Source organism: Planococcus citri, chromosome 2 (assembly GCF_950023065.1).
Source record: "Planococcus citri chromosome 2, ihPlaCitr1.1, whole genome shotgun sequence".
Classification (NCBI taxonomy): Eukaryota; Metazoa; Arthropoda; class Insecta; order Hemiptera; family Pseudococcidae; genus Planococcus; species Planococcus citri.
Window position 1 is genome coordinate 53,943,252 of NC_088678.1, and position 18,996 is coordinate 53,962,247.

An 18,996-nucleotide genomic window follows, 5' to 3' on the forward strand; every position below is an offset into this window, starting at 1 on the left:
AATATTCGCTCAAATTATACCCCATATACGGTTAATTATTTTCACCGATTTGGGTAAACAATTTAGCCACCGTGGGGATGATGAAGAAGCTCTCAAGAGGGGGGAAAAGCAGACGAACTATAATAACGATTTAGTGCAAAAATACGACACGACACCTCTCTGTTGTCGCGAATATGATTTTTGAATCGAGTAAAGTAAATTATTTCACAAATACGTCATTACACACTCTATAGATAAGTCAGCGTGAAAATGTCGTACCCTCTTTTATAGAGTGATTCTGTTCGCGATAACGTAGGTACAAGATTACAAAGTGGAAAATGCGAAAAAATAGCTCGTTGTCGGAATTTCGCAGCAGTTTGATTTAGATCGCGACAGTACACAGTACAGCAAGCCACGTATCGAATGCTTTCGAAGGAAAGGCGGGAGGATGGGGGTGAGACGAGCCATATCGTTCATAAAAACCGTATGATTAATGCTATCTGCAAAAAAAAAAGTTTTTTTCCAAATGTATCGGTAGGAGCAGCGAGTATGGTGTACTTTTCAGCGCATTTCAAACGGAATTATTGTCGCGTGATAAAATCCGAGTTGCCTTTTTAACTTGCGAGAAGCAGTCTTATCGAATCTGATTGAAATACGAGTGTAGTGTACGTACTCCACTATATGGGAATTATATCGATAATAGATGAGGCATAGGGCAAAGGCCTCTAAATTCTCATACGATGTAATAAAAAAAAAAAGACGCGGTTGAGTGAAGAGGAGGGACGGATGTGCGAATATTTACTGCGTGAATTCAACCGTTCAATTTCTTACATTAGTGTAGTAGGCAATCATCGAGTTGTTTTTTTCATTCCTAACCTAGAAATGATGTGATTTTATATCTATAGTGGCGAATGTAGATTTATCGATTATGTTTATTCGTGCGTTGAACTTGAAGGTGAAATTACGAATACATTGGAGAAATTAGAAAAGATGATGGATGCAAAATTGGATTCGAGGCTTCGAAAATAAATTTGGATTCACGAAGTAGGTACAACCTCATCCGACAATATCTTGATCTTTGATGAGAGAAATCAAATCAAGTTAGTAAAATGTTGGATCCAACCCAAATTTGGGTGGATCACGAAAAAAAATGGAAGAGGATTTTGATTAAATTCAGCGGAAACCTTCATTTTGAGTTGGAAGTCACCGAGAACATTTTTTAGTGACAGAAAAATTTGGAATTCACTTTATTAATTTAGAGTAAATCTGAGCTTAGAAACTATTTTATGCTCGAATAATAATTATGTAAGTCCGCAGCCCCCCTCCCTAATTTCTAAAACCACGGAAATATTTTGGAACACGGTGATGCTCATTATTTGGTCACTATATTGCCAAATCCAAAAAATCGAGAAAAATATAAAACAAGAAACAGAACAATTTTTTTCAAATTTTAGAAATGGATAATAACGCGATAAAAGAATTGGCATCACTGAATTCCAAAATATCCTTCCCAATTTAAAAACCACGTTTTTTTTTAAAATTCCTCCTCTTTGGAGACCCATAGACGCTGAAATTGTTTGTGGTAAATTCAAATTAAAAAAGAAAGGTATAAATTACTTGAACCGGTTATGTTACTATCTTTACAATTGCGTATTCATAAGGCTCAGAAAAAGTTAAACTGGTTCTAATATCGTGTAGATAAGTATAGACTAGAATTGGCTCTTTCGACAAATCTTCTGTAGAATTCGAAGAAATACTTTTTTATTTGTATAGATCCATGCCAAGATTCTTACTTCAGTAAGTAATCATCGATCATCATCATAAATTGTCACATTAAATAGAGCTCCCGACATATTCCACTCTTTAGTGAAGAAAAATAACAGTTATAAAGATAATGAATACGGGGCATCGATCCTGCATGAAGGATTTTCATATCGTTCCTTTGGTTGATAGCTTCTATTAACTTTCTTGAAAATTTCAAAAGGTTCTGTTCAACTGAGATGTTTCCTAGAATATCGAGTCATACAGAATGAATAATTTCATCAACAGAGTAACATTTCGCATATTTGATCATTGATCACTCTACAACGTCCTAAAATAATGAAGCCTTACGCAGCGTAATAGAGAGATTCAATTCAACAAATTACAGATTGTGGAGGTGCTTTATACATTCAACCTGGATTACAAATTCTACATAGGTATTGAGACAAATCAACGAACAAAATATATCTTTATAGTAATTTACGTAAATCAAATCAGGAAATCAATCGTCTAAAAAATAGGATCCTACCCAAATCAGTCGAATGGACTAGATTCGAAAAACACGTATATATCACAAAATCAAAAATGGAAAATCCGTGTTATTATGGGAACAGTGCAAATGCAGCCATTTCCAAACGTATTCTTCCAAGAAATTCACCAATATTCGCACCCAAAACGTTAAGATCGATTTTTCTTTTCGTTATTAGAAATTATAAAGCAGTGACGGATCTAATAAATGTCTTCTTTATTTCTTGCTCTGTTCGTATTTCAAGTTGAAAGTCACTCAGAAATAATTTTAGCTTTGGAGGTGGCCCTGAAAGGAGTCCTCAAAAAAAGGGCATTTTCGAGAATATCACGGTTTTTTCGCTCTAGCCTATACCCAACCTGTTTTGGGAAAAATGTCCCAGTTTCAAAATACAATAAGTAATAACTAATAAGTATATGCGATTCTGTGTCGGCCTAGGCCATTGCCATCTTAATCCAAGATCACTTTTAGGGCTCTACTGAGCAGTTGAAAATTTGCAGATCATCTCTTTTTTTTAGGTAAATTCGTATTTTAAAAATATTTTCTTTTCAAATTTTTAGCAATGATCAAGCCAAAACATGGAAAGATGACATTTTTGAAACCGGGCAAATTTTTTAAACGCAGTGATGCCAATTGTTCGTTCGTTATTTTCGATTTCAAAATTTCGAGAAAAACAGTGGAAAATTATCATTTATTTGGGGGGGGGGGGTGAAATTGACAATTATGAGTAAAAAATTGGCACAACTGCGTTCCAAAATATTTCTCCTGTTTTAGGAACGATAAGTATCTTTCAATATTGTGGAAAAAGCAATTAATACAAAAAATTTGCGAAGAAAAAATTTTCAAAACACAATTTTTTTCAAATAAAAGTGATTTGTAAATTTTCAACCGCTCACAGCAGAGCCCTAAAAGTGGGCTGGAATTTTGACGGTAATAACATAGACCGACGCAGAATTTTAAATACCTACTTTTATTTGGGACTGGATCATTTTCCTCTAAAACAGGTTGGGTAGGAGCTAAAGCGGAGCGAAAACCCACGATTTTTTCGAAAATGCTCCCTCTTTGAAAGCCTATATATCCTCCCCTCCAGAAGTATCTCCGGAGCTGAAATTTTATTAAAGTAACTTTCAATTCAAAATGGACGTCCCTGCTGATTTTGTTTGAAATCCATCGACTTTTTTGAAAAGAGAGGGGGGAAGATCCACCCTAATTCACCTATAACGTCCACGTACGTTGAACATAACATTATTATCCGAAAAATTTATTTTCATTTGACAACGACTTGATCAAAGAAACTTTCATCGTTAATAACAATGTGAAAAATTAAAAACTTACTCTACATGCCGGCGATTGTTTCAAGGTGCATGGAATTTACCAAGCAAGGTACGTTAAACTTGAAATAATTAAAATTATTATTCTTCTTTTTTTCGTGTAGAGAAAAAAAGAACTCCTACATTTCGAAACTTATTCTCATTAGTGTCTACGAGTCGAATATAGAAAGAATGAAAGGTTCGAAGGGAAGCAAAATTTCAGCATAATTAAAAGCAACTCTTAAAATGCCACAAGGGTGAGTGTTTTTGAATTTGTAAAAAAGATCAGAAATACCGACATTCTTCGATGTAGCTACCATAAAATTGTTTCTTTTCCAAGAAGAGTTTATTTTTTGCTTGCTAAGATCTATCAATTAAAATGTCGTTGGAAAGTGAAGATGATTTGTATTTATTTGTTGAAGGAATTGAAGGAAGTTTTATAACTTCATTTGATTTGAGAATAAAAAATCCGAAGTATATACCCTCCAGATGATGTTGACAAAGTTTTGACAAAAGCTCCGGAATATTTTGGGTTTTTATACTCATAGGCTAAAATAATTAAAATAATCTACGTTATAGGTAGTTATGATTTTTGGTATTTGTGGAGCTATACGAGTTGATGAATTGATTAATGTTGTAATTCACGATGTAGACATTCTTGAGGATTCTCGATCTTTAGCATTTGTCATCATTTCCAAAAAGAAAAAGAAAAAAATCGCGATTCTTTTACGATACACGAGACTGAACAATATGTTGTATAGTCCGATACTGAAATAATAGACTACAGAGCCTTGAGACCAAATAAGTAAGTAACTTGAATGACTGTTTTTTCGTAAACTATCAAAAAGTAAAATGTTCTAGATAGTTTATTGGACCAAAATGAATTTATCTCACAGCTGGAGAATTACTCAAATTCTCAAGCGCGTATCAGTATAAATATTATAAATCTAATTTTTTTCCATCGGGTGTTTAAATTATCTTCAACTGTAGGTATAGTGTTGATGATGATTGAAATAAATAAAAGTTTGCTAAATAAGTAAACGATCATAAACTACCATAATGATTTGATGGATATTTTGCATTTTCGATGGATTTTTATAATATTGAACCAGACCAACAAAAATAGGTAATCGTTTAAAGGGTTAGAAAATTCCACAAAAAGTCAAAGGGAGAAGGGATAATCGCCGAACATACCCACAAAGTATAAACATGACATGGAAGATAAATAGGTACGAGTAAAAATGAAACCGAAAAAAAAACCGATCCATTAAGTGAAAAGAAATTTATCGAAAATGTCACGCAATAAAAATAATAGAACGAATCACAGGGTCGTGTCGCGATATTGAATATGACAAATAATACGAATATTCTTTTCAACTTTTGTCTTCTGTACTTATAGGAAATGTGTAGCTGTAGCTTATAATATGTATGTAGCTACTAGCTACCTGGGCACCAAATCTATATTGACGATACACATTACGTGATTGCGAATTGTATTAAAATCAAAAGTCGCTTCAATTTACCGCATCAAACGATAAAGCGATACAGATAAGATCTGATTTTCAATTTTCCCCATGTTGAAAATTCACTTCGAGTTACCAGTAGTGCCATACCTACATAGGTTTGCTTTTAAATATGTATTATGTATCTATACGAATCGCCAGTAGACATCGTAATACACAGCAATAAACAGATTGAACAATATTGGTACCTACTCGTATTTTTTTGAACGTTGAAAATTATGGTAAATACCTCTGGGAACCATAAATATATTGATGGAACAAAAGAGTAAACATCGATTAAACAACAAACTGATCAGATAATGAACGATTACTGAATGAGGTTTTTACCAGTCCATGCGATAAGTACATCACGTGGAAAATTCTGTGTAAAATTATCTTTGGTAAAGCATCTTTCTGTTAATTTTTAGATTTTGATTCTAACACCTATTCAGTTGATTAAAAAACCGAATTACAAAAAGGTAAAGATACAGGCCAAACTCTACAGCCCAATTACAACCAGTTGAGTTTCTTGGAAGGTCGTAGGTCTCAAAATAGGCATACTTATCTAAAGAACGGTCATTTCAATCAAATTGTCCGAATTCACTTCCGTCGGTTACATTTTTTCCAATCACCTTTTAAAAATGAGTAAAAAAAATATGAATTTTGAAAATCGAAAAAGACATTTACGAGTCAAGTATTCAAACCTGCTGAGAACAAGTGTAGCGTTACATTTTCTTTAATAGAATTCAAAGGTGCATGAAAGGTTATTCGATACGTCAGCTAGAGTACAGGGATATCTCCACCCCCACTGTGATTTGAACACACTGTTGGTGGTGTTGAAAATCATTAATACCTACAGGTAAATATGCAGATCGTTAAAACCACCTTTCCATTAGCAAGAAGCTTCTTTTTATACGAAACACTATGATGGTCGATGGTGTTGACTGGAATGCTGGAGACAACTTGATTTTAACGATCTGTTCACCTGTATTGATGATTTTTGGCGACACAACAGTTACGATGCCTTGATGTACATAATTATTTTAAAGGATATGAGAAAGGTTTGTAGGTCTGGAGCCTACTTAAAAGTACTTCTACTGTGTTGAATGCGGATGACCATATCCTTACGATGATTATTGGAAATTCGTGCATCATTGTGCTCTAGCCCAGACAAACAATTCAAAACACTGGCTACTTCGCCAATTCTTTCTAAACGGACCCACTACGTTATAAATATCTTTCAACAAAATCAGTTCTTACAAAATCTGCGAAGTGGCTGGTTCGATTTCGTTTTTCTCGCGTATTATTGGAAATTCGCGTATCATTGTGCTCTAGCCTAGGCAAAAAATACAAGACACTGGCTACTTCACCAAATCTTTCTACATTCGTGTAGCTTTTGGTGCTTTGATGCTGTGTCTGTTCATATATGTACCACCTATGGTACTCGTGAAGAAATCATCCACCAAAAATAATTACACCATTATTTGCAGCAATTAAATACAGTGGGTAAGTTGCTTTTGATTTCACAACTTTCGTGCTCTTTAAAAAAATTCACTTTTTTAGATTTTTCCATTTTTTTTCTTTTTTTTTTTTGGTAAAGATTTTTATTTATTACCTCGACATCACTACTACCCAAGACACCTTGGGCACCACGGAGGAGTTTCCAGCCTTTTGAAAGGCCGAAAGGTGCCCAAAACATAATGAATGTAAGTAAGTAAATATTTTTAAAATACCAATTTATTAAATAATTTTTTTTCTCTTGATTTTTTGTAATTTTTGAAAATGAAGTATTGTTTTTCAATTTCAATCGTATTTCGTCTCTTTATTTATTAAAAATGTTTTTGTGACGGTGTTCCGCAAAAAAAAATCACGATATATATCTCTTCGTTTCAGAGTAGTAATATATGAGCCCGAACACTTCGCGATCTTCACAAAAGCGCTCAGGAAAAACACTGGGGCTCGGACATGGGTGCCAAAAAAATGTGATTCATTACCTCGACGCCACTACCACTGGAAACACCTTGGACATCTCAGAGGTGAGGTCAACCTTTTGAAGGCCGAAAGATACCAAAAAAATTTAAAACATTAATTTACTTGAATGTATGTATTGTATTTTCAATTTTCATCAAATACTTAATTTTTTTCTCTTTCGATTTTTTGTAATTTTTGAAAATAAAGTAACATTATTTTTTAATTTCAAGCGTGTTTTGTCTTTTTATTTAAAAAAACATACTTTTTGTGACGGAGTTCGGAGTAAAAAAAAATCACGACAAATATCTCTTAGTTTCAGGGTAGTATATGAGCCCGAACGATATGATAACAAGGCTTGATTCATATTTCTTCGAAATGAAGGTAAGTTTTTTCACCCTCTAATTTCTGGTCAGAGAAAAGAAAAGGAGATAATGATCAATCTCCAGCAAAGCAAGGGCGAAAGTTGTGAAAAATTGATAATTCAAAAACGTAAACAACTTTATTTTTGAATACGCAAGAAACAGGGTTTCATGGCTTCAGTATTTTTAGTTCTCAGGAAAATCTAATATTTTTAAAAATATGAAGATGCCCTGAGCGAGGCGAAGACAAAAGCTCTAGAAAATTCACAATTCTTAATTTTTTTCAGGACTGAATTTTTACATTCTTAAAAAATACAATTTTGAATTTATGGCGAAAAATAGAGCATTTTTTAATATTAAAGAGAAAGTTGCTACTTTCTGACAGTTTTGATGTTGGAATGCAATAAGATTTTTTTTTGGAAAATTTCAAGTGAAACGACACATTATTTTATGATGTGAGAAATCGATTTTTCTTCTCTCAAACTTTGGTGAGAAAAAGGCAAATATGAAAAGTGATCTAGCCAGAGCGAAGCAAGGGCGAATAAAAAGGGCTAAGGGTTTTTCAGGTAATTTGTTAAAAACGCGCGCAAATATCCTTTTACCTGCTCTAGTGCCCCTTATACCGACTACTGGTGCCTAAGTTGAAATATTAGCGAACCACCAAAGCTCAAGTTGCTTCTAGAGAACTAAAAGTAGAATTGAATTTCAAAGTCAATGGGTAAGACTGGTTCAGAAACTCAAATCAATCTGGAGGGGAGAGAATGGCTGCAGTTCTGCAGTTTGCACAGATGGCAGTTCCCAAAAATGGTAAAAAACCACATTTTTTTTCAAAAATTACCCCACTGTATAGCGTTCGAGTACAAACAGCCGCAGGATTTTAGTAACTAGTAAGCGGATTATTTACTTCAGTTCAAAGATTGCAAAAAAAAAAAAAAAACCGCGGTTAGGTGGTCATTTTATGATAATTATATTCCTAACTTCCATCCAAAAAATAGCATGGAATAATAACTGGCTGTGAAGCAGCCTGAGTCGATCCAATTTGTAAGGGATTTCAGACTCCTCGAGTTGGAGAAGAATTTTAGGAGCTTTAACGCATCAATTTCAACACTCAGCATGCTACAACTGATAAATTAATATTAAGGTTTCAAATTTTAGTGAAGAATAAAGAAAGAAAAAATAACACATTTTGACTTGATTATTATTACACGTTAAAAACACATTAACTCATAATAAGTAAGTAAATAAAAATTTGTTCAACCGATCTCGTAAGAAATCAAATTTCCTACGAATTTCATGTTGTACAAATTTCGCTATAGTTCCAACAGTTTAGAAAGTTTCTATCTTTGGAAGCCCGATTGATTTTAAAAATTTGAAAGTGAAATTTGGCCCAATGTACTCGTATGTAGGTGAAATTTGACATTTTAGTTTTTTCATGCGATAAGAAAAAAACGAACGAATAAGAAAAAATGAAAAAATACGTTGCGTTGCCCATGCATTCTTCCATCTTGATTCTGATTTCATTTTCATCCTTTCACCAATTTGCAATGCAGAGGCCAATATAGAAGCAGGCCTAATGATCACATAAGGTAAGTAAGTAGTTATCTATAGTTACATCTGGACTTGTTTATTTAGGGATCCATTCAGTACAATTGCAACAAATCGAGAAAAATTTAACCTAACCCCCTTTCCTCCCTTCACCCATTATAAGTATGTATAAAAATATTCGAATCCGGAAAAAGAAAGTTTACAAGTATTTTATACAATCGAGACTTTCCTCTACTTGGAATACATAGTTTTATTGTTTCACAGAAGATTGAAACTAACACATATTTTTATCGTGTTCGTACTGTTCGTATATAACTTGGCACTCTTGAGTGCATAATTTGTAAGCTCATAACCTCGTATTCATCGAATAAAAAATTTTTCATAACAGTTAAATCGTCCGATACGTCGATAAATAACTAAAAAACTATACCAAATTTCGCATCTAATGATTCATAAACCTTGAAAACTTTCTCCAAAACTGTGTAAAACTGCAGAGAAGTAAAAGAAAACAACTTTATTTCTTCGCTAAACAAAAAAGTTGGCTGGATCGAAATGTAGAAAAGTAGATACTTATTGCAAAAAAGATAAAATATACCGTGGAGAAAATTTAACAAGGTACGAAAAAATTTTTATTATGATTTTTTTTTCATTCTTCCAGTTTAATATTATGGTGTTTATGCGCGTATACTTGTCGCCAAATTTTCTCGATGTTTTGTTGTTTTATCCTTGACGAAAAACGAGTAGGCCAAAATTTATCCGACCAATTCGTGGAAACTTTTCGAAAACATTTTTATGACGATTTTTTTTCTGTGGGAAGTGGAGACTTTATAAGCATATCTATGGGGGAATAATTCTTTTCCATTGAAAAAATACTGGAAAAGAAAGCCCCTGTCCAATATTGTATTTTTCAAGTTCAATTACCTTCAATTGAATTGAAATCGAGATATGAAAGAAAATTCAGGCTTCCGCACAATAATATGATTAGAATTTTTCTCCGATTCTTGCACAAAAATTAATCGGAATTTTGTTGTATTTATTTCTAGAGAAATATAAGAGAGAAAAAATATTATAGGTACCTCTAGTTATCTACCTTTCCATCAATCTACATATCTTTTCATTTGGAAGAAAGCTAATTCATTCGAATATCTGTAGACAAACGAATACAACGCCACGTATTAAATAAATGAAATGGCATTATTTTGTCAATTTGACAGACGGTGTATTTGATGGACGTATTTTCTTTGTACTTGAAATCGCGAGTAAGCGAAAGAAGGGAAGAAAAAAAATATCTGTGATACTAGAGGCAACGATCTTATTTCCATTTGTCAGAATGTAATTTGAATTTTAAATTAATTCGTTCTGTTTTGTTTTTCGTACAACTGCCTATTTAATTCGAGCAGCGAAACGTTTACAGATGATTTTAAATCTACATGTAGTGCATTTACATAATATGGAGTTTGTATGTATTTAGAAGTAAATTGTGCTGGAAAATTGGAAAAAATATGAATGAAAATTTGAGACAATTGTAGTCCAAAGATCAAAGCCAGGTGAAATTGTCGATTGTGAAAAAATAAGAATGGATTGTTGAAAAGGCGAATCCAAGTTCAGTAAGTAAATATATTTCATTCATTACCATGAGTGACCACCCAGCCAGAGGTGTTTTCATTCAAATTTCTCGTATGTTACAAAACCTTTTTTAGTTTTTTATTTTTGATAAATTTTTGAAAATCTTTAGGTCAAACATGCAAAAGAAATAAAATTTCATCCAATTGACCTATAAAACAAAAATTTTATGTGAAGGTAAGTACTTTATTTTCAACCCCCTTCTCCTCCGAATCGATTGAAAACGATTTTGAGCCATTTTCAGGCGTTCTGGAGCCTTCGGCGAATTTTCGAAAGCTAAAATTTTAACTAAATTTTATTAAGTAGAAAAACGCTACCTAATACACTAATCTCAACACACTAAGTCGATGAGAGGTTGTTTCAAGCTGTTCTGGAGCCTTCGGACATAGTTTTGAAACTCCATATTTTTACAAACTGCCATATAAACGGTCCAAATAAAATTCAGCACATACAAACGTAATTAGAGCATCAGCCAACATGCTCGTATGCTGCCTTCTAATTGGCTCAATGCTCCCCGTTATACCTTCCACAACGTTATTAACATCTGAACAAGTCAATATCTCCAACGAAATGGAGTTTAAACAAGTGTGTTCTTCTATTCTGAGCTTCATAGCGATTGAAGTAATGTCATCATTTCACAAAGTGACACCGAGGTAGGTCTAGGTACTTGCCTGATGCAGCATATATTGTGTTAAAGATTACACTGACTGGGTTGCTGCATTCGATGAAAAAACGCATACTAAGTGGCGAATGAGAAGTTCTAAGCCATCATTAGTGAAAATCAAGTGTCAGTCAGTTGATTTACCACTATTTTGGTTACTTTTGCTCTCAATTCAACTGCCGGTGCAATACTTACTATGGTCTATTGTTGATTTGAACAATAAAAGTTCATTTTATTAAGACAGCAGAAAAATTGACCGACTTTTCTAAAAAAATAAGGCTTTTTGCAAATGCGGGTAAAATGAATTATCAAATTTCGTAGATTTTTTATTCTCATAGCATGACAATTTGTGAAAATCAAGAATTTCAAAATATGGCTGGAGACTCCAGAACGACTTAAACTAACCTTCAATTATTGATTCATCATGTTGGAATATTAGGGTGTAAAATAAATTTTAGATTTTCAATTTCATTGGGTATAAAATCATGAGTAAATTTCAGCTTTCAAAAATGTATTGGAGGCTCCAAAACTGCTCGAAACACTTCAAAGCTTCTCACAATCGATTAGGGGAAGGGGGCTCGAAAATATCAGAAGACGTTAGCGATCAAAAAATTTACTTCAACCACTGAAACTGATTTTTTTTCATCAACGAAGTGAGTTTATTTTGAATTTTTCGTGTCGTGATCAAATATTTGTACTGTAAAGTATTTTGATAATTTTTGACACTTTTCTGGATTATTAAGATTTTATTTGATGGAAATGACTCATATGAAAAGGTAAGCCTTGACGAGCAATTTTTAAAATTACGAGTATATCGACTAATTTATTTGAGTCAAGTTTAAAAATGAATTTACACCACTTATGTAGGTATACTAATTCACTTCTCATCAAATGCTATCTGTGGCAAGAATCCATTTCTGAAATTACTAAAAGGAAAATTTTGTACAGGATTCTAATGGCATAATTACATAAATGGAAGTTTTCGACTCAAAAATACCTATTTTCGAATACAATATTTGTATTGCATCAAATTATGGGTACATATTTCCCTACAATCGATTCAAAGCAATGATGGCAATTTTTTGGAGAAATTTTTCCACCAATGAGTAATGTCAGCATTCAAGTTTTATATAACTGACCTACCAGTCGTAAGTTGTGAAAAAAATCAATTTTTTTGAAGCTGATGCTCTCAGTAAAACGAAATTATCGGATGCTTTGCAGTTCAAAGATCAATATGGAAAATGTTTACAGGTCATGTTTGAAAAATTACTGAAAAAAGCCTCTTTCAAAAATGAAATTGGGAAAGGAGCGAGTTGTTTGAACCCAACTGTAATGAAAAATAAGGATTTATCCCCTGATTTCATTTTTGCTGACCATTTGACCCCAAAATTTCAAAATGGGCTTCAAAGAGGAGGCCCAAAATTGAAAATACTTGGAAAATACAATACATAGTTACCACAATCTGAGATTTCAAGGGCACCGAATTAATTTTTGACGATCATTTGGCCCCAAACTCCATACTTTTAATGGGGCCCAGAAACGGAGGTTTTTATTCAAGATGATCACCAAAATCATGTGTGGCTAAATTTGGAGTTTTGAGGATGCAGAATTCACTTTTTGAAAATCATTTGACCCCAAAGCCCAAAATGGGCTTCAAAGTGAAGATAGATTTTTCAAAAATTTGACTCTTTTGGGTGTATGAAGAGGAGGGGGCATCCAAGGTTTTTTTATGTGAAAGGGTATTTTCAGTATTGCTTCCCTTCCAGAACTAGGTACTCAGGAATAAACGTCACATAGTACGTCACTAACTTCTCATAGTACACATAACCTGGCTCGAAACAAGACCGAAGGCAAAAAACCTAAAGCAAATGTTCGCCATACAAACATGTAAGTAAACGGAATTTCAACCGAGAATGTTTCCGTAAGGTTGGTTAAAATTTATGTCATTTTCTTTTACGTTGGTCGTATTATGGTTGAACAACTGGCATGTTGGTGTTGTATACTCGTAGTATAAGAAGCTACCATCGTGTGAGCAGAGGGTTCGGGGGATGTTTCTTGTATACTTACAAAAGACATAGGAGGCGGCATGCAGAAGTGCGTGTATTTATTTCGTAAAAATATACGGAGAAGATTATGGAAAAGAAATTCGCTAAATGTTGAAAATTACAGTAAGGCTGGAAACGTCGCGGTTAAAAGTATTTTCTGAGAAATCCTTTTGCCATTGTTCGCGGGATTAAATTTTATTCGCATTTCCTCGCTTCGTTTTGTACAAAGTACCACTATACTGACTACTGTACTCGTATAGCATTCTTCAATGGTTACTTTAATCTTGTTCGAGTTGAGGTAGTTATTTTCTCTATCCTTTCTCACGTTTTTTTCCTTCTTTTTTTGAAGAACAGCTCGATTGTAAGTAACACGAGGGAAGAGAATTAAAAATGTGAAAGTGGGTAGCCAGAAGAGAATAAGCGAGAAGTACTTCGCGAAGAAGAAGTACCTATGTACCAAGGTAAAAAGAAAAAAAAAATGCTAAAAATCGGACGCGATATTGTACATAAGTCAAGATGGGAGAACGTTTAACAGCATCACGATTTCAGCAAGGTGCTATACGATTCCGCTGATTAAAAGCGCTTAGTGATAAATGGATGTTAACGGTTCGAGTAACAAACGCATTCCCTCATGGGAGATGAGAACTCTTCAAATGCCATTAAAGTTGAACAATTTAATTTGCACGTTTATAAAAACTTTATTAAGGTATAAAACGTATTTAGAACTCTCACTAATTTTTGTCCGACTTTTATATCTTCTTTAGGTAGGTACAGTACCAGGTAGGTATATGATACCTCCGAGCGCCGGAGTAGTTCTCTTATTTTTCCACCCAATTTTTTGACGGATTTCGTTCAAAAAAATTCGACTATTGTAGCGTATCGTGGTTTGGACACCTGGTTGTCTTCTTCCTTTTTCATATGCATTATCTGCTACAGCCCACAAACTTAGTTCAACTGGTAAAAAGAATACCTAGTAACATGAAAGCCAGAATTGACATTTCGAGACCCCTCACTTAGAAGGAATCAACCATTTCAAAGAAAGTAGGTAAATAAATAGATTTATTTTGGACCAGCCCGTAAAACAATTTGAAAATGCAGTTCGTTGTAGTCTTCGACCCAACCAGTCAGCAATGGATTCATTTTTAAACTAGTGCATTGATCACATAAAATTGGTAAAATATAACAACAAATTTGCTGACTTGGAAGAAGAAAACTGTAAATTAAGACTAGAATTCTTCCAAACGGACTTCAAATTCGGGAATTTAAAACGCAAACTGGAGCGAGAAAGAAAACTTCTGGATAGCTCCCTAATTCTACAAGGAGAGCTGACATACGGCATCTCATGCGCGCTTAGCTCTCTAGATGAATATGTTCATCGAACAGTAAAATTTAATGGCCATGAAAAGTGAAGAAAAAAAAAGTTGGAATTGAGCATCAGACTCGGAAACCACAGACGAGCCTCAAATCGACCCCCCCAAGTGATAACTATACTTCAAATAAAATTGTGAAGAAAAATCAAAAATCATGTAAGTATGTATCATCAGTATCCATTGTATAGAAATGATTTCTGTTCAGATACCGAAGCCATGTGCATACTGTCTTTAGTCCCATGAGGTTAATATACAATTCGTAATCTTCAATTTAAGGTTGATTGAGTATTTTTAGGATTTATAAATACTGTAGTGTACGAAACTTCCGAGAAGTAGAAAGCGATGCAAACTACTGAAATCAAATTTGAACATCCTTTCGAATTTTCGACCACTTCAAAACTTCCGAGGGGCAAACTGGTAGGTATTATGCCTACTAAGTTGGCACTACAACTATTTTAGATCACTTTCAACCCAAGATGGATCTGGAAGAGAGAAAGTGCTAGATTCGTGTCTCGCCATTACACCTTCACTTACAACCATAAATAATAGGAACGACAAAGCTCAAAATCCACCTTCATTTATACATTTTGAATTCAATTGATTAAGCTGAATTATTTATCACGCCGCATACTCTTTGAGCAACATTCGATCCACTTCAGGACTCACAAAGAAAAACATTTAAAAGCAAATTTCGACAGCTGAAATGGAATTATACGCATTGCGGGGGTTTTAATTTTTTGATTTTGAACATTTTCATTCCACACCTTTGAAACGATCAGAAAACAAGCCATCGGCTATTCTTTGATTGCAAGAAAGTTTTTGCTTTTGCTTTGTCATCCCCTCATTTTTTTTCTTTTAGGGGTAGATAGTTCCAAAAAAACTCAGTCAAATCGGTGGTGCAGATCAACCCGTGCCTCTCGGTCTCTCTATATTCTTATGGGATTTAACATAGAATTTTACATTTATGAAAATAGGTAACTTAGTAAAAATACAGTTCTGATTGAATATCTCCGAAATTGATTGTTTCGACTACGTGAAAGCAAATATATGAACAACATCCAGCAATTATAAAGCATTTTTAACCAGAAGGGAGCCTGCTATGGGCGGCTACAGACCCCCAAAAACCGTAATTTTCACGATATTTGAGGGTTCGTAGCTTCTCAATAACAGACCATTCAGAGTTAAAAATTCATCAAAACCCCACACGTTTGCTTTTCAAGGTCTAAACGATCAATTTTAATGAATAAATTTAGTCAAACCTGTAGTTTTACTTTTTTCACAATAGATATGAATAATTCAGATCCTGTGTTGAAGCCCATAAGGGGCATTGAGGGACCGAGAGAAAACTGACCAATTTTCACTGCTTTGGCTGAAATTTTTTTCGTGAACTACTTAACACCTAAAGGAAAAAATGAGCGGGTGGCACAATAAAAATTCAACAAACAATTTTTTGGAATATAAATATGAACAACCTAGTGAATTCAAAATTCATTCTCGCATTTGGTTTTAACAAACGCTGCTCATTCATCGGCTTAGTTGAAATACTACTCGATGATTGTCTATCTGTTAAATCGGATTGGAAAAAGTACTATGTTTTGGGGCATTAAATTTTCCTTTTCGGATCCGCAGAACTCCTCAAGAGCGTTGAAGGGGTTTTCTCTGTTTTGGATAGTGGTTTACAAGTACGGAAGTGCTATGGCATTGGTGAATAATTTTCAAAAATTTAGCAAAAAAGATATAAAAAAGAGCTGCAAAATAATCAAAACTCTTCAAAAACAGTTTTCGATTCAGATTTCGATTTTTTTTTTTTGAAAGAGTTTTAAAAGAGGCGAGTTGTTGAATCGAACGAGGAATTGATTCATTTTCAAAAGAGTTTTCCCCTTTCCCAACCCTGGAGGAGATACTCAGAAAAATAATGAGCTTCCTTGCCGTATACAGAGAGTTAAACCAGGGGACTTCAAAATAGGACCACTACTGAAATAAAAAAATGGGTGTTTAGCCACTTTGGTTCAGTGTAATCTATACATGAAGAGTGATATTCCAAAACTCGCTTTGTCCATTTTTATCAAAGTTGGGTTTTCAGTGGTACCTGGTAGATGAAGTATTAACTCACATTCCTACATCATCAACCTACCAAAATGAGGTTTTAAACTCACCTAAATAGCCAATTCACTAAAAATTTAAAAAAAAATAATGTTCCAAAACGCGCTTTGTCCATTTTTATTGAAATTTTTTTCAGCAGTATTTAGTGGATGAAATGTATACCTACACTCCTACATCATAAATCCACCCAAATAAAGTGCTAAACTCGCCTAAAAAGTCAATTTACCCGTTTAAAGGGAAACTGTTTTTCCTCTCTCCTGAAAAGTTGTGAAAATGGACAAAGCGAGTTTTGGAATATCACTCTTCACATGTACCTCGATCACCTTCGCCTCCCTTTCAAAAGGTGCCAGGCAGCCAACAGGGTCGAGGAATCGCATAATTGACATTGTCCAATTATTTTTTATTTTTTTATTTTTTACAATTACAAGGAAGAGTATACAATCTTACGCAAATTAACCGTAAATTAGAACCAGATTTTAGGAGTAAATTTAACGAGGAGAGCCAGTCACAGCCCATTGACTGGATCCCTATTTGTCCAATTATGGCAAAAAACCAAGGTTTTTCAACAGTGGCCTTACTTTGAGAACTCCTGGCTCAGTGCCCTGTACAGCTGAAGGTTCGATTTTATTTTGTAGTCTCCCCACTCAAAGTAAACATACTCAGCAATTTTTGCTGAAATCTGAAAGGTGTACTATTTTTTTTCGATTTACTCTAATCTAGGTATGTGTATGTACATAAGTTATGTGGTGATTTTGGTGATGTTTTGCAGATAACCAGATATTTTGAACAGACTACACTTTAATCTAAATTTCAAATTCAAACACTATTCCATTTCACATATATACTGTTGAAAGAATGAAAAGCATGGAGTACTCAAGAAGTTCATTAGAAGAGTTCGCATGCAATGTTACGCAGATTTGACACTATGCATTACATATTACAACATACACAAACAGGGTGCACATCTAATCTGGGATATACCACTGGCTTGAAATGACGGAAAGACGTTGTTGGTGAGCTCAGCCAATCTGATATCCGAATCAACCGTATGAAATACCGAATACGGTAATGTATCTCAGATTGAATAAGCACCCTGTATGTAAAGCAAAAAACCTGCATTGTTGCTCAGTCAGAATATTCCGGTCGACCCTTGGATCAGCGGATTCGTGCAGTTCGAGATTAAAACGAAACATGCCATTAGCTATTCGCTGATTGCAAAAAGGTTTTTACTTTTTGTTAGTTGCTTTTTAATTTTTTTTTTTTTTTTTCGTAAATTTGATTACAGTCAAAATCAAGAAATTTACAGAGAAATGAATTTGCAAAAAAGCTGAAAGAAAGCTGAATAAAAAAAGATTTTCGCTTTGGCTAGCTTTTAGCTTTCAAAACCCCCAAACTCCCGTAGCTTTCAGCTTTTACCTTTTAGCTTTCAGTGCAGGTATTTCTATTTGGATACATTTTACAACTTTCAAAAAAAAAATCATTAAAATAAATAATAAATTGATCTAAATTCCAAATTATAATAAATTTTGAAGTTGAATTAGGTAATAAGTATTTACTTGTTGACTCTTCATTTCTAGAGCCCTTCAGGTGATCGGAGCCTAGGGAAAATTGTTCACCCCGCTCCTCCTTCTGTACATCTCTGCGAGTAATTCAAGATTTCCATTGAGTAATAATTACAAACCACTAGCACACAGTTAATATAACAATATTCGACCTGAACCATACCCCTAGTTGTCCAATTAACAAAAAAATATCTACTCGTTAACGTGTGCTAGAAGATGGTACTTTCGATTAAACGTTCTGTTGTACGTATTTCTTTTTAAACGAATCGTGAACTCGTATTCAAAAAAGCAACAACTCGAGGGAGGCGAAAAATACGCCACAGATTCGCGAATCGTATAAATAAAGCCCCCGAAGACGGTCCAGGAGAAAATACACAATGAAAAAAAATCTCAAAGGAGTAGTTAACACCGCTTTTAAATTTATTTTCTTTTTTTTTCTCGCGCCAGTTTTCGCACAGTGTAGCTAATGTTTGCGCAAAAACGAAAAAAGAAGACGAAAAAAAAAGTGTACAAGTCTTACACTTCGCAGTAATAAATCAAAAGGTCGGAGAGCGAGTTTCATTTACAAAGTTCACTTGTTAACTTCACGTCTAACTTGACTCAAAAAAATAAAGAGATCTATAAATTTGCCAGCAACGAATACATGCGAACGATAAATTTGGCTGGCGCGTCCTTTTAT

At 34.0% G+C, this 18,996-nt stretch overlaps 1 protein-coding gene and 1 long non-coding RNA gene across 2 annotated transcripts in view; one reads left to right on the forward strand and one right to left on the reverse strand.

Moving 5' to 3' along the window:
• kek5 (kekkon 5) overlaps positions 1-18,996 on the reverse strand; it is a 574,429-nt gene that overhangs the window by 418,801 nt on the left and 136,632 nt on the right. The window lies entirely within an intron of this gene.
• On the forward strand, positions 6,190-7,568 carry LOC135833790 (uncharacterized). Its single transcript, XR_010556551.1, has 3 exons — positions 6,190-6,584; positions 6,679-6,784; positions 6,972-7,568. It is a non-coding gene; the product is annotated as an uncharacterized LOC135833790 (long non-coding RNA).